This window comes from Notamacropus eugenii, chromosome 2 (assembly GCF_028372415.1).
Source record: "Notamacropus eugenii isolate mMacEug1 chromosome 2, mMacEug1.pri_v2, whole genome shotgun sequence".
Taxonomy (NCBI): domain Eukaryota; kingdom Metazoa; phylum Chordata; class Mammalia; order Diprotodontia; family Macropodidae; genus Notamacropus; species Notamacropus eugenii.
The window spans coordinates 254,079,669-254,104,361 of NC_092873.1; positions in this window are offsets into that span (position 1 = coordinate 254,079,669).

The window sequence follows — 24,693 nt, forward strand, 5'->3', positions numbered from 1 at the left end:
CTAACCTGTGCTATGTATTTAAGTTTATACACATAGGCGGCAATATCTACTGTATGTATATATATATATATTTGCCCTGACCTGCAGGGCCAGTATGAGTGGGGGGATCGAGGAGAACGCCTACCTGAAGGGGATGGGTGAAAAGAGGAGTGAGACCAAAGGGGTGGTAAGCAAGGTCTGATTTTATTATCAGGGTTGCAAACTTATATAGAGAAAAGACAAAGAGATTCCAAGCAAATTCCGTGGTGGGCCAGCTCTATCTTAGGACATCGTACTTTGGCTATCTGTGTTTACATAACATCTACTGCTTCACCAGGTCCCGCATTGGTATGTTTGCATAGCCTCAGGCAGTCCCTTCTCTTATCTCTCCACGGGATCGTGGGGTGCGGTTTTTCTTCTCAGGCGGGACGAAAGCAAGCAGGTTAGAGGAGGTACAGGTGGGGGGCCTCAGTCCCCGACATGTCCCCCTTTTGACTAAAATTAAAACATGCGGGCGGACTGAAATTAAAATATGCGGGCGGGTGAGAGGCCTGTCTTAGGCTATGAGGCTGGTTTCCATATTCAGAGCGCTTTTTCGGCAGATGACCCTGTCTTAGGCTAAGCAAGGGGATCTACGTGGCCGAACAGCCACGGCCTTGCTCTACTCCCGTCATAGGGAACAACTGCAGCCGCGCCTATGATCCTGATATATGGGGCCTCAATATTCCCGTCATGGGCACTCTCACAGCTGCCGCTCCGTGTTTATTCCCTAAAGGCCTTCCACCACCGCATGCAACGGGACTCTGACTGCACAAGCTTGGAGAACTGAAGTCCGTCCTCCTCGTTGTCTGCAGGGTTCTCCAGAAGTGCCAGGCGATGATAATGGATATTGATAGGGCTTTTAAGAGAAGCCTCAATCTGCGTTTTAATGAAAGAGGTTAGTCTACTAAAAGCCCAGGGCCCAAAAGAAAGAAGTAGGAGGAGACCAATCAAGGGTCCAAGGAGAGGGAGGAGATATGGGAGGACTCCATTCAAGCCACTCCAGAGGGGATTTTCGAAAAGTTCTTTGCGTCATCTCCTGAAAAACAGGAAAAGAAAAACAGATGTGTCTCAGGGAGGTGTAGTCCCCTGGACGGTATTGTAAGCATCTGGCTTGTCCATCAACTTGATCAGCCTTTCAGGCAACCATCTAGCATTTTGGCACTTTGAATCATAAATACAAGCATGGCCTTTGCCCCAGATTAACACAGGATCAGGGCCCTGCCATTTGCCAAGAAGGGGATCTTTCCATTTTGCCTGAGCGTAGGTTTGGGCCGTAGAGGAATGCCAAAGGCGGTCTGCTGCACTCTTTGCCGCAGCGTCAAGGGTGAGAAAATTTAAAACAAAAAGGGCGTGATTGAGCAACGTTTTGGCATTGCCAGCTCTGGGATAAAGAACTTCCCCCCCTGACTGTAATTTCAGGACCATGTTTTTCAATGTTTGATGGGCCCTTTCCACAATTCCTTGCCCCTGAGGATTATAGGGTATGCCAGTTACATGCTTAATATGTAGTTGTGTACAAAAGGATCTGAAAGAAGAGCTAGTGTAGCCGGGGCCATTATCTGTCTTAAGAATTTTGGGCTGCGGGAGGACTGCCAAGGCACTAATGAGGTGATTAATGACATGCTTGGTGGCCTCTCCAGGTTGCAAGGTGGCAAAGATAAAACCACTGAAGGTATCAATGGACACATGAATATATTTAAGCCGACCAAAAGGGAGGTAATGAGTGACATCCATTTGCCAAAGCTCCCCGGGAATGAGACCTCGGGGATTGATGCCAGTATGAGGTTCAGGGAGAAGAGTCAGGCAGCCAGGGCACTGTTTCACGATCTGTCTGGCTTGTTCCCGGGTGATAGGGAACTTGAGACGAAGCGTATGGGCATTAAGGTGATGCAGCTTATGGGCTTGCGTGGCAGCAGCAACAGGAGAGGTAGACAGAGCAAGTAAAATGCGACGAGTTGCCTGATCAACCTGATCATTCCCTTCAGAAAGGGGACCGGGGAGGTCGGAGTGGGCACGAATATGTCCAATGAAAAAGGGGTGCTTGCGGGAGAGGATTAGAAGCTGAAGAGTGGCAAAAAGAGGAGACGCATTAGTGGAGGGACGAATATACGGGACAGTTTCCAATAGAGGGACCGAATGTGCAATGTAGGAGCTATCAGTATAAATATTGAGAGGACCCGGAACAGATTCAAAAACCTTGATGACCGCTGCAAGTTCCACCAGCTGCGCAGAGATGAAGGGTGTGTCAAAAGAGGTGGCCTTTCCATCAACACTGAAGGCTGCCTTCCCTGTGGCGGATCCATCAGTGAACGCCAAATGGGCGCCTCTGATGGGCTCCGCCTTGGTAATCCTTGGGAAGACAACAGGTGTTTTCTGAAAGAACTGGACAAGCTTGTCTGAGGGATAATGATTGTCTATAATCCCTGGGTAGGAAATGCAGTTAACTGCCCAATCGTCATCATTCTGAAGCAGCCATTGAATCTGTGAAGCGGTGTAGGGGCAGACAATATGATCTGGTTCCCGACCAAAAAGCCGAAGGGCTGCCTCTCGCCCTAGGCGCAGGAGGCCAGCCGTTAAATGCGGGTAGGAGGGGAGGATCTTTGTAGGTGTGGCTGGCATATGAATCCAAAACAACGGATGCTCCTGCCACAATAATCCAGTGGGGGAAAAAGCGGTAGAAAAAATTAAGAGCCAAAGAGGTTTTAGAGGAGCGTAATACCCAATATGTTGATCATGAATAGCTTGCTCAATTAAGGCAAGGGCCTTACGGGCCTCCGGCGTGAGAGAACGGGGTGAATTTGGGTCGGAGTCTCCTTTTAGAATATCAAACAAGGGTCTCAATTCCCCCGTAGTGAGCTTAAGATAAGGCCTAAGCCAATTCAATTCTCCCAGAAGCTTTTGGAAATCATTAAGGGAACAAAGGTGACTTACTCGCAAGCGAACCTTCTGGGAGAGAATGCGATTAGTTAAAAGTTCAAACCCCAAGAAGAGCTGTGGGGGGTAGGTTTGTATTTTATCGGGGGAAATTTTAAGGCCCCGATTTTCCAATGCCCTAATGAGCTCCTGTGATACCTGGGTCAATTCCTCATCATCTGAACCTGCAAGGAGGATATCATCCATATAATGGATGATATAAAGCTTGGGATACTGCAAGCGAAAAGGGTCAATTGTTTGTGCTACATATTTTTGGCACAGCGTAGGGCTATTAGCCATGCCTTGTGGCAAGACTTTCCACTGAAAACGCGGGGAAGGGCCCACACAATTGGTAATAGGAACACTAAAAGCGAAGCGCTGGCAATCGGAGGGGTGGAGGGGAATGGAAAAGAAGCAATCCTTAAGGTCAATTGTAATCTTAGAGAAACCTTGTGGTATGGCTACAGGAGAGGGGAGCCCAGGTTGAAGGGCCCCCATAGGAACCATAGTTTTATTGACGGCCCGCAAATCATGTAAGAGCCGCCATTTACCTGACCTTTTCTGGATAACAAAAATGGGCGTGTTCCACGGGGATGTGGACGGTTCTATGTGCCCTGCAGCTAATTGCTCCTGCACTAAAGCGAACGCTGCTTCCAGCTTTATCTTGGGTAAGGGCCACTGGTCTACCCAGACGGGTAGGTCATTTTTCCACGAGATCCTATCTGCCTGGAGTGCAGGAGGACCCGTGGCCCTCACGAAAAATGGTTCTGATTATCTGGGCCTTCAAAGCCAAGGCCTGCTCGCCCTTTCCTCCCTTCAGCAACAATTGGGGACGGTTGTCCTTGCCCTCTTTTGCCTAGCCTTTTCCCTGGGAGAAATCCCTGGGAGACCATCTGACGGGTTACAACTGTATTTGGACTGCCCATAATTATCCCCATCTGAGAAAGAATATCCCTTCCCCATAAGTTGACAGGTAGGCCGGGGACCACAAAAGGCCGGACAGTCCCTTTATTTCCCTCCTTGTCTTGCCAGGGCAACCATTGGGAACTCTGTAGAGTATAATGGGACTGGCCTATGCCCTGTAAGTGCGTCATGGATGGTTGAAGGGGCCAAGAAGGCGGCCAGCTATCTTTTGAAATAACAGTTGAGTCAGCTCCGGAATCTAATATTCCTTCAAAAGATCTGCCTTGAATGGTAAGCGTAAGCATGGGGCGGTCCTGGGAAATGGCCTGAACCCAATAGATGTCTGAGGACCCGGGCTTGGAGTGGCCTCTAACGGTGGTGAGGGCAGGGTATGGGGTTTGTAGGGGGAGCGGGAGAGCCTGCGCAAGGCGTTGCCCCTGATAGACAGTGAGGGGTCCCTGTAGGGTTGAAGCAAGTATCTGGATTTCCCCCATATAATCACCGTCAACAATGGAGGGGTGGATTAGAAGGCCATTAATAGTAGTGGAAGCACGACCAAGAATAAAAAAATAAAAATTGGGGGGCGGGGGGCCAAAGATGCCTGTAGAAATTATATGCACCCCACCTTCAGGGGTCAATATTGTGGTGGAGGCGGCACACAGGTCCACCCCTGCGCTTCCTGAAGTGGCTCTGTAGAGTTGGGTGTGGGCGGGCTGGTCCCCGAGGCCCGCGGGACGGGGATCGGCTGGGGGGCCCGGGGCTGGCCCCTCCGGCCGTTTCCCTGCAGGGGGTGGCCATTGACATCTGTCGCGGAGCGACAAGTGTTCGCCCAGTGCTTCCCTTTCCTGCATCTGGGGCAGAGGGTGGAAGGTTGAGAACCCCTATTTTGGGTTGGAGGAGGGGGGGTATCTGGCGAGCTGGGGCACTGCCGGGCAAAGTGACCGGGTTGCCCACAGCGGAAACACTCCTTCTGGGAGTCCCCCGGCTGGAGAGCCGCCCCGACAGCTAAATGTACAGCCTGGGATATTTTCGTAGTAAAAGGATCTATGTCTCTGCAGAGGCGGATCATCTCCTCTAGGGTTTTATCCCTCCATTTCCCGCGCAAGGCAGAGCGACAAGCAGTATTGGAGTTCTCATATGCCAGACGCCTCACAAGCTGATCCTTAGAGGCCTCCTGACCGAGGGTCCGCTCGGTGGCCTCCAGGAGCCTGCTAACGTATTCAGAAAAGTCCTCCTGAGTCCCTTGTATTATTTTATTAAGCGGGGCAAGAGGAGAACCAGGGGTTGGTAAAGCGCGCCAGGCGGCAAATGCCGCGTTGGCGGTTTGCGCCAAGAGACCTATGGGAAGGCGGCGTTGCTTGGCCTCACCTGCATATTTGCCTTGACCACTCAGCTTTTCATAGGTCCATTTTGAAGCGGGGGAGTTGGGGGACTTCCCATTGCTCTTTGCCGTGGATTGACAACGATCATAGAAGTCGGCTTTCCACGTCAAAAATTGTCCCCGTGAGAGAACAGCTCGAACCACGCGGAGCCACTCCGCCGGCAAAAGATACCCTCCACGGGACATGGCCTCAAGGGCGGAGAGGGTGAAAGGGGCATTGGGGCCATATGCCTTAACAGCGGCATTGAGATCTTTAAGCCCCTTGAAATGCAATTTTCGGTATTCCGGCCATTCCCGTTCCGCCTTCCTACTGCTCTGCCCTTCTTCTCCCTCTTCTTCCTCCTCCTCCTCCTCCTTATTCTTTTCCTCTTCCTCCTCCTCTCCCTCACTCGCGGAGGAGTCTGTAAGTTCACCCGCCCCAGGGGTTTGTGGGGGCCCAAGTCGGCGGGACCGAGTTATAACGGGGAACATCATGGGCTGCGCTTCTTTTGAGTTTTTAGTCTTAGCGCCAGTCCTGTTGGACGGGTCCTTGGTCGACTGAGGCTTACTGGGAGAAAGAATGACTGAGCTCTGGAGGGAGTGCTGCAGGGAACTCAACTCCGAGGAGAGCTGTACATATTGCTTTTGTAGGTCTAAGACTTCTCGGAGCTCCTTAACCTGGGTGGAAAGTTGGTGTCTAGCATTGGTAAGGACCGAGGGAGTGGGAACAGGGGGCAAAAGTACAGGGGCGCAGGTTTGGGATAAGTAAGGAGGAAGCAAATGTTGAAGAGCAGGCCAATCGGGATCATTATATCGGGCGGCCTCATCCTCAAGTTCCGCTTCATCCCCAGGATCTAACGTATCAGGGTCAGGATTCTTTAAGGGAGGGGTCTTGTGTTTAGTAATAATAGGGAAAGTTAGGGACTCGGTTGTAGGGCGGGGCCCTGTAGGGAGGGGAGGATAAATGGGCTTTGGTGGCTCTGGCGGAATATCAATGACCACGGACGGGGGCCTTGGGGGACTTTTGGCTATTGAAGGTAGTGATTTTACAGGAGCCGCCCGTGGTAAGGGGCGCTCTAGTGACTTAACAGAGGCGGCCCGTGACAAAGGGCGCAAGCAAAATTCTGCCACCGAAAGGAGCTGTCGCTCACCCGGATCTCTGGAGGCGGATTCCACTATGTCTCTAATGATTCCCCAATAGGAAAAGACAGAAGGGGGGATGGCCTCCGGGCCCTCAGTTTGCAATTTCTTATTAAGCTCTCTCCCAACCTTTTGCCACTTGCCCGGATGGATGTCCGGCCCATTAACAATAAACCAGGGACAGACCTCATCAACAAAAAGAAAGAAGTTCACTAAGTCCTTTTTCTTAACCTTAACTCCTCTATCCTTAAGGGCATGCTTAAGGTCATGGATAAAGACCTGTTCCTTGGAAAGGTTGGAACCCATGATTAGAATGAGGCGGACGAAACTCAACTTACCAAAACGCAGGGGCTCTTCATGAGCGATGAGAAGGAAGGGGTCGCGACGAATCGTCTCTCAATGTTGGTCCGCCTGGCAGAAGTCCGGACCTCGAGCCCCACGTCTGGGCGCCACTTGCCCTGACCTGCAGGGCCAGTATGAGTGGGGGGATCGAGGAGAACGCCTACCTGAAGGGGATGGGTGAAAAGAGGAGTGAGACCAAAGGGGTGGTAAGCAAGGTCTGATTTTATTATCAGGGTTGCAAACTTATATAGAGAAAAGACAAAGAGATTCCAAGCAAATTCCGTGGTGGGCCAGCTCTATCTTAGGACATCGTACTTTGGCTATCTGTGTTTACATAACATCTACTGCTTCACCAGGTCCCGCATTGGTATGTTTGCATAGCCTCAGGCAGTCCCTTCTCTTATCTCTCCACGGGATCGTGGGGTGCGGTTTTTCTTCTCAGGCGGGACGAAAGCAAGCAGGTTAGAGGAGGTACAGGTGGGGGGCCTCAGTCCCCGACATATATTTATATACACATGTGTATATAGCATACTTGCAAATACATACACATATATTTGTATACATATATATGTGGAGAGAGAGAAGGAAGGAAGGTAAAAAGAAAGAAAGAAAAAAAGAAAAAAGGAAGGAAGGAAAGAAGGAAAAAAGGAAGGAAGAGTAAGAGTGAGAAAGGAAACATGGTTTTGAGAGTTCAGATCCTACCTCTGATAGATACCAGCTGTATGACCTTGGGAAATCATTTAATCTTAGTGCTCTGGGCAAATCTTCTAGCTTATAAATTGCAGAAGTGACAACTTGTGTTGATAGAGGGAGTTTTCTCACCCAGGAATTCCTTACACCAATAAAGTCCAGGTTCAGACCCTCTCCCCTACAATACATTACCATAGTCCACCTTTGTCTATTTCCTGATACTCTCCATTACTCACTGTGTGAAGACAATGGGCAGAGTAGGGTGGAAGGTAAAGGGATTTCAGACTCCCAATCCTCTCCTTCTACTCTGATCCCTAATGAACAATAGGGTAGGATTTAGCCTTACTTTTGGTCAGCAATGTTTGTTTATTTTTTCCCTTTAGGGAAAAATCCCTTGGCACCAATCCCAATTTGCTCTCTTCCTTACTTGCAAGAGCCTTGTTCGTGGGGTGGGGAGAGGGCAGGGAGGAGCCTTCTTCATTGTATGGGTTTGATCTGGTTCTTTTCTATGCCAGCCTCCCCACTCCAGACTCTGCCCAATTTAACATTTTGGCCGCTATAATAGAATACATATGGGTTCTCATTATCTCCTCAATTATTTCATGTATGCAAACTTTGATACTCCAACTAGATGGTGAATTCCTTTAGGGCAGGAACTATGCCTTAGATTTTTTTCCCTTGTATCCATCACGATGCCTTACATGGCAACATGATATAATGGACTGAGGAGTGACTTTGAAGTCAGGAGACCTGGGTTTTAGTCTTGACTTGCTCACTGTGTAACTTGGGGAAATTCTTTGATCACCTTACGAACTTCAGTTTCCTTGCCTGTAGAATGGGGATCATAATACCTCCCTTTCCTGTCTCATAAGGTTTTGGGGAAAAGTCAAATGAAATAATACACATAGCATTTTGAAAGCTAAATCATTTGTCAAACACAAGGTATTATTTACCATTTTATTATTATGCCTATAGTTGTTCATTTGTTTTCAGTCATGGCCTACTCTTTGTGACCCCATTTGGGGTTTTCTTGGCAGAGATACAGAAGTGGTTTGCCATTTTCTTTTCCAGATCATTTTACAGGTGAGGAAACTGAGGTAAACAGGATTAAGGTATTTGCCAAGAGCCACACAGCTAAAGTGCCTGAGACCAGATTTAAACTTAGGAAATTGGATCTTCCTGACTTCAGGCCTGGCACTCTATCCACTGTTTCACCTAGTTGCCCCAATGTTTGTATAGAGTAGGCTATAGCATTTGTCATAATTTTTTAGATCTGGCTACCATCTGCATGGCTATTTATTTTCTTCTAGAGACATGACCTTCATTCAGAATAAAATGCTACCAGATAGAGAGCAGTGGCTGAGCCATGGATTTGTGGTCTGAATAGCTATATGTTCTACGAAGTATGGTTAACTGAAAAACACACTGATAAAATTTTAGAGTTGTACAGAACATTAAGAACCATTGCATTGGGACCAACTGCCTCACTTCACTACAGAGAAGACTGAGGCTCAGAAAGGCTTAAAGATTTGCCCAAGATTTCACAACTAGTTAGTAGAAGAATCACAACTAGAACTCAAGTTTCCTGACTTCTACCATGCCACATTTTCTTACCAGTGAATTATGAGTTTTCTTTCCTGGTGTAGTAGGAAATAGCAATAGATCTGGAGTCAGGAAATTGGTGTTCTAATTCTGACTTAGCTGCTACTTTTTTGTATTGTGGAAAATTCACTTGTATATAAAATGAAGAAGTTAAACTAGGTCATTATAGTCTCTTTCAAGTTTAAATTCTATTATATAGTTAGACCTCTTTTTCACTAAGCATGAACATTTCACAACTGCTACATTTAAAAATAAACATTTGTAAACAAAATTTAAAGAAATTGAAATCCTTAGGCACACTTTGGCATTTGTCATGTTGCCTATAACCAAAATTCCTGATCATATATCTAGGGAATATCATATTGATAGTGATGAGACCCAAGGAGTAATCAACTACTGAGCCCTCCCCTGGGTCTTTGATCCTCTTGGATCCTCTCAGAAGTCCAGATCTCTTTACTTCCCTATCATTCTGAGGATGGATATAATTCTGTCCTCAAACTCAGGTTGTGAGAATTTCTGCTCAGATTTCAGCAATGTTACTTTAAGTTTTTAGGAATTAGCTGGGTGTAATTAAGCAGTAGGTAGACCTGAACTGCACGAGAATATGTCAATAGAAGCTTACAGGTTGTTTAACAGTAACTTCTGAGTGAGAAACTCTCTGGAGTTTTGACAGCCTGCTTTGGTGTTCACTTTGACTCTACCTTGTAGAACTAATAGGTTCTATTCCCTTGTTGTTACCTTAGATCGTCTGGACTTGCATGTCCATTAAGATCTCCAGTTTTACCATTCTTCTAATGCGACCTTGGGTAAATCATTTAACCTAAGCAGTAAAATGGATCCTGGATGATATGGAGACTCTCTTTAGCTTTAAAAAGGAGGTGTCTGACATTTCAAGTGCTAAAAATATGTTTACTAAAAAAGGTTGAGGGTGTTTAATAAAAATAATAGAGCCCTTAGTTTGGAATAATACAGTCAATAACAGCCTCATAGAATAACCACATTATATTAGATTTGATATGCGTACAAACTTTTTTGGGGGGAGAACAATATTACATAACTGAAATTGTAATGGAATCCATGCTACGATGTTCTGTAATGCTAATATCAACCTATTATTACTTTTTTTCCTCATCTCTGTCCAACTAACATGATGGCTATGCCTTAGCAGAGCTTTAACCAGGGCATAGTAATCACAGTTTTGCCCTCGATGACCCAAATTTAGAGACTAATGTTAGTATGCTACTACAACAATCCCACAAACAGTTTAGTTTGTATCTAGCAGAAATAATGAGAGTCCTACCTTCTTGCTCTCAACTACAGTTGTGCTATGTCCCTAGAGGGCTGATGTCCAACATACTTAGCTCTTTCCCATAACTGAATTCATCTTAGAACACTGATTTGAGGGCTGTCTTCTTGCTACTTTCCCACAATTCCATTTTGCTAAGTTTTTCTCAGGTGTGTTTTGCGAATCTTGCTCCTGCCCTCAAAATGTTAGTTATGGTTCTTTTTTATAAGTCATCTCCGCTTCAGAATAACCTGCTCTATTTCAGGACAACGGAAGGAAAGTTCTACCAGTTTCTTAAAAGTTTTGTGGGTTTTTTTCATATCCACAGTAAGAGGGAAAACATGTTGCTGCCTTGTCTGTATCCCAGGGCATACCCTCAAGGGGCCAACACAAACAAACAGTGAGGGAGATGAAAACTCAGAATGAAAACATGCCATTTCAGGGCATCCTCTAAGCAGGACTGTTACCCAGGGGATGGATATCTGCAGGAAGTAAGCAGAGACCTTGATGGGAACATGCTCTACTCACCCTCCTGAAAATGCTCAAGAGAGCTACATAAACACCACTTTCCTAGAATGACAGGCACTTGAAATCATCTTCTGGCTGGGTAGGATTCTTTTTCCATTCCTCCTGGAGGGGTCAGCTTTTCCAAATGGTTAGGATGAGAACAGGGACCTGTTCAGCTACACAGATACTTATGTGTGACTACCACCAACTGAAAATGACCTAGACTTTGTCACATGGGGGATGATCCTCCATCCTAGTCCCAAATAGAGAGGTAGATGGATCTTTGGAAAGAATCCTTGATTTGGAATTGGAAGATCTGGAGCTAAAATCCTGGTTCTGCTGCTTAAGACCTACATGACCATGGGCAAATGACTTAACTTCTCAGAGCTTCCATTTCCTCACACGGAAAACAAGAGAGATGGCCTGGAACGTCTCTAAATCTATGACACTAGGATGTAATAATCTTTATATAATGTTTTATTATGGTTTGCAAAGCACTTTGAATAAGTGATCTCATTTGATTTACACAACAAACTTGTGAGGTAAGTGCTAGTATTATCTCCATAAGGAGATAGTAATATTATTATCTCCATAAGGCAGACACAAGTGAAGTGACTTGCCCAAGGTCACACAACTAGTAACCATGTGAGACAGGATCCAAACTCAGGTCTTCTTCCCTTCAAGTCCAACTGAGTCACATAGCTGCCTCATATAAAAGATCTAACGTTTGCTAAGGTGACAAATCCAACTTGCCCAAATGGCATCAGATGCCATCCTTAGAGCAGAAGTTCCTCCAGCTGTCTGTGGATTCTTTACTTAAAGTACAGCCTTCAAGGTTAAAGTATTAAAGTATTTTTTTCTTATTTTGTATTTTATTTTTCCCAATTACATGTAAAAATAATTTTTAACGTTTATTTTTAAAACTTTAAGTTCCAAATTCTTTCCCCTTCTCTCCCCCACCCCGCCCCCACCATTGAGAAGGCAAGCAATTTGTTATAGGTTGTACGTGTGTAGTCATGCAAAACATTTCCATAACAGTCATGTTGAGAAAAAAAACATAGACCAAAAAAAACCTCAAGAAAAATAAAGAATGTTAAAAAAAAAGTATGTTTCAATCTATATTCAGACACCATCAATTTTTTCCCTGGGGTGGATAGCATTTTTCACTGTAAGTCCTTTTGAGCTATCTTGGATTATTGTATTGCTGAGAAGAGATAAGTCATTCATGCCTGAGCTCAATATTGCTGTTACTTTGTACACAGTATGTTTCACTTTGCATCAGTCCATGTAAGTCTTGACAGATTTTCCTGAGAGCATCCTGCTCATAATTAGTTATAGCACAATAGTGTTCCATAACAATTGCATACCACAATTTGTTCAACCATTCCCTAATTGATGGGTATCCCCTTAATTTCCAAATCTTTGCCATCAGAAAAGAGCTACTCTAAATATTTTTGTACATTTTCATGTACATTGCCATGTACACTACATTGTCCTTTTCCTTTTTGTTTTTTTATCTCCTTTGGGATACAGACCTAGTAGTGATATTGCTAGATTAAAGGGTATGCATGGTTTTATAGTCCTTTGGGCATAAGGTTAAAGTATTATGGTGGAAACTGGCTATTGGTAAGAATTCTGTTGCTCCAACTTTCCACAGCAAAAGCATTAATTTATTCATTCAAGAATTTTTAAAATTCCTGTGTATTCTAGTTACTATGCTACTTGCTAGGGACACTCAAAAACTCAAGTGGATCTGTAGTCATTAATTTGGAAGTTCCTTCTAAAGATGCTACTTGTAACCAAACATGGCTGCCCATCCTGAGAACCCCTTGTCCACGTTCTCCCATATGTTTGCCTCAAGGAGTGCATCCCACCAACTAGAGGTCTTCCTTGATTTTTCCTAATATTACAAGAATCCCAATGGTACTCTGGCTGCTCACCTGACATCCCCAAACTCTTGTCTTCCTGTCTTCCTCCTCATCTTCTCTTCCTATCAAACAACTCCATGTTGATATATTCCACTCCTCTTTGGAGTTCTCTGACTCTATGTTACAATTTTTCACATTTACGATGTGCCTGTGAGACAGGAACATATCTACAATGTGTCTTCTGTGGGATATTCATTTTTAATTCCTTGGACACCATTGTATTCACATCTTACTGACATTCAGAAACAACAGTAGAACGTTGGTATTAAAAATATGGGCCTTTGCTTCCATGGGAAATTTGGGCTCATTAAAGGAGCTGTGCAATTTCTGAAAGGCAATCCAACCTGTTCTCCATCTCCTATTCAATTGGTTAAACTGGTTTTCTGTCTGCACTATTCTATATGGTATATACACACACATGTGCGTGCGCACACACACACACACACACACACACACTATAGACTGTTCTTTCATAAGCATGTTTTAATCTGTATAGTAAATATTCTTCATTCTCTTCTTTCCTGTTTGGATGGCTGAGTCAAACTTTTTTGAATGATTACAGATCTTTTCTCAGGAGGCTCTCTAGACCTTTTGCAATCAATACAATGCCATCCACAAATAGGAGCATCAGAGAGATGTTACCATCCCTAGGGAATCCCTCTTCAACTTGAACTTATAACACTGAACATCTTTGGTGAGCATTCATCTTTATTTTATGCCTCACCTGATGTTTATGATCAGAGGGTCACAGAGAAGGGCTATTATTTCTGTGCTTTTATCTTACAAGCACCTAACGTATATGCAAATGAAACAATCCCTACCCTCAAGAAGCTTACATTCTATTTGCAGGGGTAAAGAGTAAGATAAGTAAATAGAATATATATACAAAATAAATACAGAATAGTGTGGGTGTGGAGGGATAGAGAATATGCTAACAATCAGGAGAATGATGCTAGATCTTGAATAAAAAATGGCATTTGGTAGATTCTTGAAGGAAAGACAGTGATTCTATGAGAAGGTAAAAGTGGAATGCATTCCAGGCACTGGTTCATTAAATATTTACTGAGCTAGTTTTTCTCAGTACTATGCTAGGTATTATGAGGGATAAAAATGAAATGGAAGACACAGCCTTTGCTCGCAGGGAACGTATAATCTAGTTGGTCAGTTAGGGATTCATATATGAAATAGCTAGAAAAAAGAATTACAAAGTGATTATAGTAATTATACTGAGATAAGACTGGGATATGGACACAATCTATGACCATGCAGAAGATACAAACTGCTGACCCACTGAACCCAGGCCTTCTTACTTCTTACTCCAAGTCTCTTTCCACTACATTATAATTAGAGTTCTCTTTTTTATCTGGAGTATGCCTCAACTAAGCTATTAAATACCAAAGAGAAAACTGCAATTATCAGTGAGTTTACCTGAAATTATCCCCTTTTTCTGAAGGAGATTAAGCTGTGAACTCCACCTTGTGGCAGGAGCTGAGTCTCTGACAAAACTATTGGAAAGCCAACATGGAGGGAATATGGTTTTTTTATGGAACAGTCAAGTAGCGAGCAAATCAAAATTCAGATCATGGGTCCAGTAGCAGTCAGGCATTTCCACTTTCTGATTTCTTGCAAGATAAATAAGAATCCCAAGAGTAAACTAGAAAAGCCAGAGTCACACTTAAGGGGAAGCTGAAGATGGTGGTCAGACAATCTTCTGGATGAGATGAGTTCGTTTTCACCTTTCAAGACCAAGAGGCAGAGTCTCTAAGGGAAGGCAGACCATGGCTGTTCTTGCCATTATTTTGGACAAGCATACTGAGTAGGGGTCATCTGGTGGGTCACAGATGTTTGATTATTCCCTGGGGTAGCTAGTTTATATCTCCAGGAGATCACTTTCAAAGAACATGCTCTATCAAGAAAGACTCCTTAAATCTAGGACATGCTTCTGATGACATCTAAGTGTGGTAGGGTCTAACTTATCTATTTGTCATTGTCCCTTCCCTTTGTCCATTCTCAGCTTCTATTTTCAATCAATTAATAAATGAATAACCATTTATTAAGTGCCTACTGTGTGCCAGGCATTATTTGGGAAGAAGAAATCAAAGGAAGTTTCCATTCAAATTTTGAGAATCTGTAAAGTCATGGCACTTTTTAAATACTCTGTAAAGTGTCCGTGTTGTAACAACCACCTAATCACTTTTTGGAGAGGAATTATGGGGTCATAGGGACCTCCAAGGCCATCTAGTCCAAACCCCTGATTTTGCAGATGAGAGAACCGAAGTCCAGAGAGAAGGTCACTTGGATGACACAGGTAGCAGAGCTAGGATGTGAAACAAGGTTCTCCTACTCTCTGACAGCAGAAATAATGAGACATAATACCTTGAGTCTCTTGTTTGCTCCCCAGAGCTGGATAGGGTGATTTTGGTTTTGTCCATCCTCTCTTGGTTGGTAAGAAGGACTGCTGAAAGCAGAGTCCACATTTGAAATGTCAAAAGAACACTTGAATCACTTTCTGCCTCTCTGCGAATATGCCAAGGTACAGAATTTAATCACCATGGTGCCTGATACATTGAAGAACTTTCAAAACAAACTTTTCTCTTAAATAAATGGAGAGTCTGTCCACCTTTGAGGACACTAGATGCATTTATTATTTAAGATATTTGGGGTTGACCGTCCTAGGTGAGAATGGTGGCAGATTTGGGGTATGCATATGTTTATTTAATAAGAGAAAAAAGGATATTAAAAGCATGAAATATTAACGAAAGCCAAGAATGTATAGGAGAAAAAAGTCTCTTTCTTAGTAGAGAATAAAAAGAGGGATATTTTTTGTTTATATTTTATCAGATAGGCAAGTATTTAGACTTTGAGCACAAAAAAAGGGACAAGGAGAAATTTTTTTAAAAAAAAGGAAACAATTTCTTTTAAGGAATCTCAACATTTAAGCTGGGAGAGCTAGGAGTCGGGTTTTTTCCTTAACGTGTCTAGGAGTTAGAGGGGACTTTGACATGTCTAAGTAATTCCTTGGCTTCTGATAAGCATTACCCATGCACCATAACCTTTATAAAGTCTAATTCTGGCCCAGATTTCCTCAGAGTAGGGAAATTTTCATGGAATTTCCTCCCACTGCTGAGATAAGAAACTCTGTAGTAGCTTAAAGTCTTAGAAAATTGCCTAGGACATGAAGAGGTTCAGTGACTTCACCATAGTCATACAGCTAAAATATATTAGAAACAGGATTAGAATGCAGGTTTTCATGCTTTCAAGGCCAGCCCACTCACCACTATGCAATATTGTCTTTTCAACAGAAACCATGCTAACCAAAAATGATCCCACAGAAAGTACTCTCTGAAAGTCTACTCTGGAGTCAGAGAAACTCAGGGGACATATAACAGCCTGTAAAAACATTTTAAATAGAAAAGCTCTTGAGTATCCTTCAACAAGGTCAGGACAAACAATATCAGATATGCTGAAACGAGAAAACTTGGGTTCACCAGCGTAAAGTTTTTAGCTAACTACTCGTAGTTAAGGGAAATGTGGATATTTATTTTCCCTTCTAAAGGGAAACCAAAATTTGGAAAGAACTTTGGTTTCTAATAGTATCACAGCTGGGAACAGAAAAGTGAAATCTTAAAATTATGCTTTCCTTAGATCACTGTAAAAATTCAGGTGAGTAAAATGAAAAGTTTGTATAATTAGAGCAGATAAGGATTATTATAGTCAATGGTTTAGGCCCAAATTTGGAGGATCAAAAAGTGTGCACATTGAGCTTTTATAATTTATGTATATACATGTATACACACACACACACACACACACACACACACACATATATAATTTATATTTCTGAGAGCATTTATAAACCAAACTTCTCTACAGGATTTGATAACGTTGGCCACCCCCATTCTTCTGGACACTCTCTTTTCCCCAGGTTTTCATGATACTATTCTGTTGTTCTTTCATATGACTGACCAATCCTTCTCAGTCTTTTTTGTAGAATCACCAACTATATCCTGCCCTTTACTGTAGCTAATCCCAAATACTCCACCATCCTACTGCCCAGACATCTGTTCTAGTTTCTTATACTCCTTCTCTTAGTGATTTTATCAATTCTCATGGGTTCAATTATTATCTCTATAATTCAGCTATGTATCACTATATTCATAGAAATATTATATTATCATATAATAGTACTATTATAATATATTATTATATTCAACTATATAATCCAACAGTCTATCCAACTGGCTGCAAATCTACCTATTCAGATGGTGATGGACTTCAAGTCCAAGTCAAGTGAAGAATCCTTAAAGAAGATTGGGATGCTCAACTTGAAGAAGATTCAGGCAACCCATGACTGCTACATCTGAAAAGCTGTGATATGGAAAAGGAATTTGATTGGTCTGTTTCATAATGCAATTTTTATAGGATGTACTAAGATGGGAAAAATAATCTGACATTTAATGCAAATGTTATGATGATCAATACAAAACAGGAGAGACCAGGAGAGAACCAGGAATCATGGGAAGAAAAAATAAAGAAGCAGATTTAGCCTTTATGTCAGAAAATATTTCCCAACCTTAGCTTATCCAAGGATAGAATATACAGCTTAAAGAGATAGGAGCTTCCCCTTCATTGGAGATCTTACATAAGCTGTTGCATGACCACTTGTTGGGTGTGTTGTAGTGGGAATTATTTTTTTGTGTATGGGTCTGATCAGTTGGAACTCTGAGGTCTCTTCCATCTTTAAAATTCTATGCTCTCTCTGGACCTGTAATTGGTTCACTGTAGAGAGCACTGACTGTGGAAAACTCCCACTGTCCATGCAGAGCAGTAATTGTTCTGCAACTGTTTAGTCTTGGAAGAGTTGCCTGGGGTACTGAGAGATTAAATTACCTGCCCACATCACAAAGTCAGTATGTGCCAGAGGCAGAATGAACATCGCTCTTCCTGACTCCCAGGCCAGCTCTCTATCCACTGTATCATGTTACCTCTCAAAATTTTGCAATTCTGGCATATCTATAAAATAATTTTTATGTTTACAGAAAAAAGAGATATTTCTGCTAAGGAAAGAGTTAGGTTGTTCTCTCATACATCTCATACTGCTTGGCATAGTGCAAAGCACACAGTAAGAGATGACTGCGTCTATTACCATGGTGAGAGAAGAAAGTTACGGTATTTGAGTTTAATGACTATAGGAATCTATCAGAAAGTGCAGATCTGACTAGAAAATTTCAATATGAATGTTTGGCGTGGGCATATGTTTAATGGAGAACAATATAAAACTTCTTTGAATAGTATATAGAAATCTTCAGTGGAAATCTAAAACAAACTTGCCAATATAACAATATGCCATATTTACTTTCTAAGTGGGAGCTGGCTGAGACTGATGAGGAATAGTGTTGGTTGCATGGGAGTGGGATGTTTTAGTGTTCAGTTATCTGTATGTGTGTGTGTATGTGTGTGTGTGTGTGTGTGTGTGTGTGTGTGTGTGTGTGTGTGTGTGTGTGTGTGTGTGTATGCTAGAAGGGGGTGTAGGTTAAGAGGAAGGACAGAAATACCATATAGTCTCCTTCTCTGCCAACCCCCTACTTTGCTTGACCACCTGTGTGCAAGGTAAATGAAGGAGGCCAAGTGTGTCTTCTTGTTCCACCTTTCATCTGAATGGCAAATATAAGATTATAGAGTTCCAGAGCTTTTGAAGGGACTTCAGAGGTACTCTAGCACCAAGTGTGGTCCAGGGACACCTGGGGATCTTTTACAGGTTCTGCAAGATCAAAACTATTTCATAATAATACTAATTTATAATATGGTAAATATAAGTAGATATGTTCTTGTTGAGTAGTGTCTGACTCTTAGTGACCCCGTTTGGGTTTTTCTTGGCAAAGATACTGTAATGGTGCACCATTTTCTTCTCCAGCTCATTTTACAGATGAGGAAACTGAGGCAAACAAGGTTAAGTGATTTGCTCAGGGTAACACAGCTAATAAGTGTCTGAGATCAGATTTGAACTTGGAAGATTAATCTTCTGGACTCCAGGCCTGGCACTCTATCCACTATGCCATCTAGTGACCCATGTGTAGATATAACACATATTAGTCTGGAATCTTCAGTAATTTTTTAAGAGGGTAAAGGGCTTCTGAAACCAATGAGTTTGAGACCTGCTGCTCTAGACCAGTCTGTATCTGGACAGGAACTCCTTCTACACCACTCTTGACAAGAGGTCATCCAATTTTTGCTTGAAGTCCTCTAATGATACCGAGTTCGTGAAGTAGTATGGACAGAACATAGAGTTTGTGAAGGGCAGTAATATGAAATAAGGCAGAAAAGTAGGTGGGAACTAAATTGTGGAGTACCTTTACTGCTAGGTTACAGAATTTGTATTTAACCCATAGGCAAAGAAGAGGTACTAAAGGTTGGGTTCTTTCGCTCTTTTTTTGCTTTGTTTTTGTTTTTTGAGCATACCTGTGCTTCAGATAGATTATTTTAACATCTACATAGAGGATGGATTGAAATATGGAGAGGTTAAAATCAGGGAGACCAATTAGGAGGCTGTTCCAGTAGTCCATTGCCATCATCAACAAGCATTTGTTAAACATCTACCAAGTGCCAGGAACTGTGCTAATCACTAGGGATACTAAAAAAAAGCAAAATTACAGTCACTGCCCTCAAGAATCTTATCTTCATAATGGAAGAGACAATATGCAAACAAGATATGAAGGTGTTCAAAGAAGATATAGACAGTGAGAAAGGAAGGTACTCTCAGAGGGAAGGCACCAGCAATGACAGGGAGTAAGGGGACCAAGAAAGCCCTTTTGAAGAATGTGGGATTTAAGCTGAGTCTTGAATGAAACCAGGAGCGGGGTGAAGATAGGTAAAGGTAAGGAGGGAGAGCATTCCAGGTATGACAGACAGGTGATGAAAAGACACAGTCAGGAGAGGCAGAATCTTGTAAGGATCAGTAAGAAGGCAAGTGTTTCTGGATTGGAGAATACAGAGAAGAGAGGAAGGGTAGGAAGGGATCTTATTGTGAAAGGCTTTAAAAACCAAACGACTGCTTTAATATTGATCTTAAAGGTAATAAGGAGCCCCTAGAGTTGATTGAGTTAGGGAGGGATAATATAGTTAGACCTGCACTTTATGAGAATCATTTTGGCAGGTGAATGGAGGATTCCCTGCAGTGGGGAGAGACTTGAGGCAAGAAGATCAATTAGAAGGTTATTGCAGTAATGGAAGGGTGAGGTAATAATGGCCTGTACCAGAATGGTGCCTGGGGAATGGAGAGAAAAGAGAAATGTATGAGATGATGTGAAGGTAGAAATGCCAAGACTTGATGAGAACAAATCAGGAGGTGACACCAAGGTTGTGAGACTGGATGACTGAAGATGGGTGCCTTGGACAATAATAAGGACATTCAAAAAAGGGGAAAGTTTGGAGGAAAAGACTTTGAAGAGTGAGATAACTAAGGGATATCCAATTCAAATTGTCTAATAGACAGTTGGTATTGCAAATCTAAAAAGATCAGGAGAGAGTTTAGGGTTAGGTAAGTAGATCTGAGAATTATATGCATTGTTATGAAAATTACACCTATAGGAGCTGATGAGATCACCAAGCCAGATGCTATAGAGCAGAGATGTCAAATATAGGGAAGCTAGGTGGCCCAGTGAAGAAAGTGCCAGGCCTAGAGTCAGGAAGACTCATCTTCCTGAGTTCAAATCTGACCTCAAACACTATGTGACCCTGGGCAAGTCACTTAACCCTGTTTGCCTCAGTTCCTTTATCTGTAAAATGAGCTGGAGAAGAAAAATGGCAAACTATTCCAGTTTCTTTGTCAAGAAAACCCGAAAGAGAATCTTGAAGAGTCAGGCACAATTGAAACAACTGAATAACAGCTAGAGATGTCAAATAGGTGGCCATTTTGGCTCAACACACCCAGAGCATAGAGCTATACATTACATTATAATTAATAAATATTTAACAAAACAAAATTACAATAGAAGATAAATAATGTTGATATGTGGTTTTCTAAGTCAATATGTGACTTCAGAGATCTTCATGTATGGCTTTGTGGGCCCTGTTTTTATTTGAACTTGACAAGAGTGATGCATGGGGAGGAGAGAATAGTGCCCAGGACAAAGCCTGGTGAGACACCCATAGTTAGATGACATGTTCGGGAGAAAAATCTCATAAAAGAGACATATAAGGAAGGATTAGATGGGTAAGAGAAGAACCAGGCAATGGCAAAGTCATGAAAGCCTAGAAAGGCAAGAATATCCAAGAGAAGAGGTGATTGACATTGTCAAAAGCTTGCAGAGAGGTCAAGAAGGACAAGGATTGAGAAAAGGCCATGACATTAGGCAATTAAGAAATCATTGGTTACTTTGGGGAAGGCAGTGTCAGTAGAATTATGAGGTCAGAAGCTAAACTGAGGGGGTTTTAGATGAGACAGTGGGAGAGAAGGCTCAGGCACTGATCATAGGCATTGTGGATGGCTTTCTCAAGGAGTTTAGCCATGCAAGGGGAGAGGTCAGGGAAGAGGTCATGTGGCTGTGTGCTGGGGGAATGGCCATAGGAGTGGGGACAAATTCAAATTTGAGAGAAGTTATGAAACTACAGTAATAGCAACTAATTAGATGTGAGAGTTAGGGAGAGGGAAAACTCCAATATGGCTGAGGTCCTGAGCCAGGGAAACTATAAGGATGGTGTTGTCCTCAACCTAGGAGTCCTATTCACTTTTTCACTTTCCAAATCCATTCTATTTTCAAGGCCTGTTCATTTTACCTTTATAATATCTCTAGCATATGCCTCCTTCTCTCCTCTGATATTGCCACCACCCTGGTGTAGATATTCAGCTGCTCATGTCTGGGCTATTGCAATAGACTACTGATTGATCTTTGCCACAAGTCTTTCCTCATTCAAGTACATCCTCTACTCAGCTGTCAAAATGATCTTCCTTAGATACAACTATGACCATATCACCCCTCTACTCAATAAACTTCACTAGCTCCCCAATACCTCCAGGATCAACTATCATGCCCACTATCTGGTGTTCAAAGCCCTTCATAGCCTAGAAAACCTCCCTACCTTTCCAGTTTTCTTACACCTTGTATCACCACCATCCACTTACTCTTTGATCAGTGACACTGGTCTTATTGTTCCTTGCCTCAAATAAAATACTCTGTCTCTTACTGGGAGAATTTTCACTGGCTGTCCCCCATACATGGAATGCTTTCTCCCGTTATCATTATGACTTGGCTTATCTGACTTTCTTCACGTCTCAGCTAAAATCTTTCCATCTATAGGAAGCCTTTGTCAATCCTTCTTAATTCTAGTGCCTTCCCTCTGTTGGTTATTTCCCATTTATCCTGTTTGTATTTTGTTTGTACATAATTGTTCACATATTGCCTCTCCCATTAGATTATGAGTTTTTAAGAGCAGAGACTGTATTTTTCCTTTCTTTGTATCTCTAGCCCTTAGCTTACTGACTTACTGAGGCACCAATCACAGTGATATTGTGTCTGTATATAGTCCTGATCTTTCTGGACACAGCTGAGATGACTGAGTTTCCAGGTATTCTGGATTCATAAATGGTATTTGAGACTCCCAAGTTGCAATAAGCTTGATTGCAATATGATTACAAAGGCCAATGCCATTTACTCTCAGCTTCATCTTCAACATGATAGTGATACGCACACACTTGGGAAAAGGCATAACTCAGATATCAGGTTTAGGTCAAAGTCTTGTGCCTCTCTGAGGAAGCAAAGGCTCTCATGGTATAACTCAGATACCAGGATTAAAATTCACTAAAGGCACTCAACCATTAAACTGTTTTACTCTTTTGGAAAGGCTAGACACTGACCCATTAGCTACAGTAGTACAAGCGCCCCTCAAAAATCCCACATCCCTCCAAGCTTCTGTGTCCTTGGTCTTGAATTTATTCTACCTAGAGTGTGATACCCCTAATTGAACCTATGAGTTCCAGGCCAGGAAGGCTTCCTATCTCTACCTTCCCTTGAGGTAATGGCATATTAACCTTTAGGACAAGTGGATACTACCCAGTATCAGTCAAGTGGGGGTTATATGAAACCCTGAAATACTAGAGGAATTCAGGAAAGGGAAACATCATGGAGCAAGATTGATACCAAAAGTAGGAATGTAATAGATTTGTTGTTTGATAAGGAATGGATTTAAGCTGGGTCTTAAAGGGATAGTAGAAGGCAAGCAGAACCATATCCAAGAATCCTGGTGGCTACTGGAAAATTCTAGGCGGTCAGCTGTTTCTGAAGTTGGGTATAGTGTTAGTGGGAGATGGGGTGTCTCTTTCCCCAGAGCAGGGGTTACTGACCTGTAGTACATGGATCCTGAAGGGATTTGTAGATAAATGTCAAAGGGTCTGTCAACTTGGATGAGAAAAAAAGTCTTTATTTAAATATAATTAGTTTCATTTGCAATCTTATATTTTATTTTATGAACACATTATGCTGAAAAAAGTCTGTAGTTTTCACTGGACTATGAATAGATTCATGACACAAAAAAAGCTAAGAACTCTTGCTCTAAAGAGAGTAGCCTGAGTTCTGAGAGAAATTATTATTTTTTGTTATATTAATAACCAATCACTACATTAGGATTAAGGCTTTTTTTTTCCTTTTATTTCCTCATTCAGAGACTAATCCCTGGAGGCTAGTCAGTCAGTTTCTGAAGAATATTCCTGATAGATGAAGTTGTCCAAATCCTCCTGGTACATGCTCTGTGATCTTGGATGGGACCCCACCCAATTAGAAGACCTTCTTCTGTTTAGAGTGTAAACAGTATCTAATCTTAGTGAATTCTTGGCCTTGGGAAATAAGCCCATGTCATTGTACCCTTCTGTTAGAGTTTAGGGTAATCCAGTTTATGAAGAAGAAAACAAACCTAGGTGATCTGGGTAGAGATGAATCCCTTTGTACAGATTGCTGGAGGCAGCTGAGTCTCATGGTCAAGTCATATTCTCAACAGGAGGAATAGAAGACTTTTGGCCCACTTCCTCATTAATATGTCTACCTCCTCATTAATTATTCACAAATCAGAGTTGATTTTCACCTTCAGGGGCAAATCCTTTTGTAACAGTATTTAAGCATTCAATGATCTCCATGGCTTTGTCTTTGGTTACTGAGAAAAACCTTTGATCACCAATTTATTATTTGCTAATCTAATTAATGAATTGATTATTAACTACCCAGAAAAATATCTCTCTCTGTCTCTCTCTGTCTCTGTCTCTCTGTCTGTCTGTCTGTCTCTCTGTCAGAGTTTCATTCATCTTAGTTCCAACCCTGAAGAGTAGATTAAGATACTACTGGTAAGGATCATGGTGATGGGACCCTCAGGAGTGACAGGGAAGAAAAACAGCTGTCCTTTGTATCCTGATGCACAGTTCACATCTCAGGGCCCTTGTTGTAGCCTTAGGAAAAAGCATTCTAGGCTAGGAAGCAATATCAACAGTGCCCAGACATTCAAATAAAATAAGCATTCCTTGGGAGAAAATGGGAAGCTTATGGCAATGTGGGGTTTTATAAAAGAAATTTCTTTTTAAAAAAATCACTGATGTATTTTTTTGATGGAACAGACTTCCCAAAAAACACTAGAACAAAGTACATTCTCTGAAAATAATTATGCATTTAAAAACATTATTTTGATAAAGATTCATAGTCTTCACCAGATTGCCAAAATGTTCAGGACATAAAAAACGTCAAGAATCCTAACCCTAAAGAGCCTGGCCTGAGTCCCAACCCTGAAGAGCAGACCAAGACAGTATTGGTATAGAACATATCTTGGAGAATTATACAAGTGTTTTCATGAATAGATGAGTATGGTTGGTCATTAGCACATGATTTCCTTGTACCCTGGGCTGTTGTTTTACCTTTTCAAGGTTCATCTAAAAATGAAGTCTCCTGAACATATATGATAGGTTGAGGGGAAGGATGTTTCATCTACTTTAGAATGAAAACCAATAATTGCTAGATAATTACTTA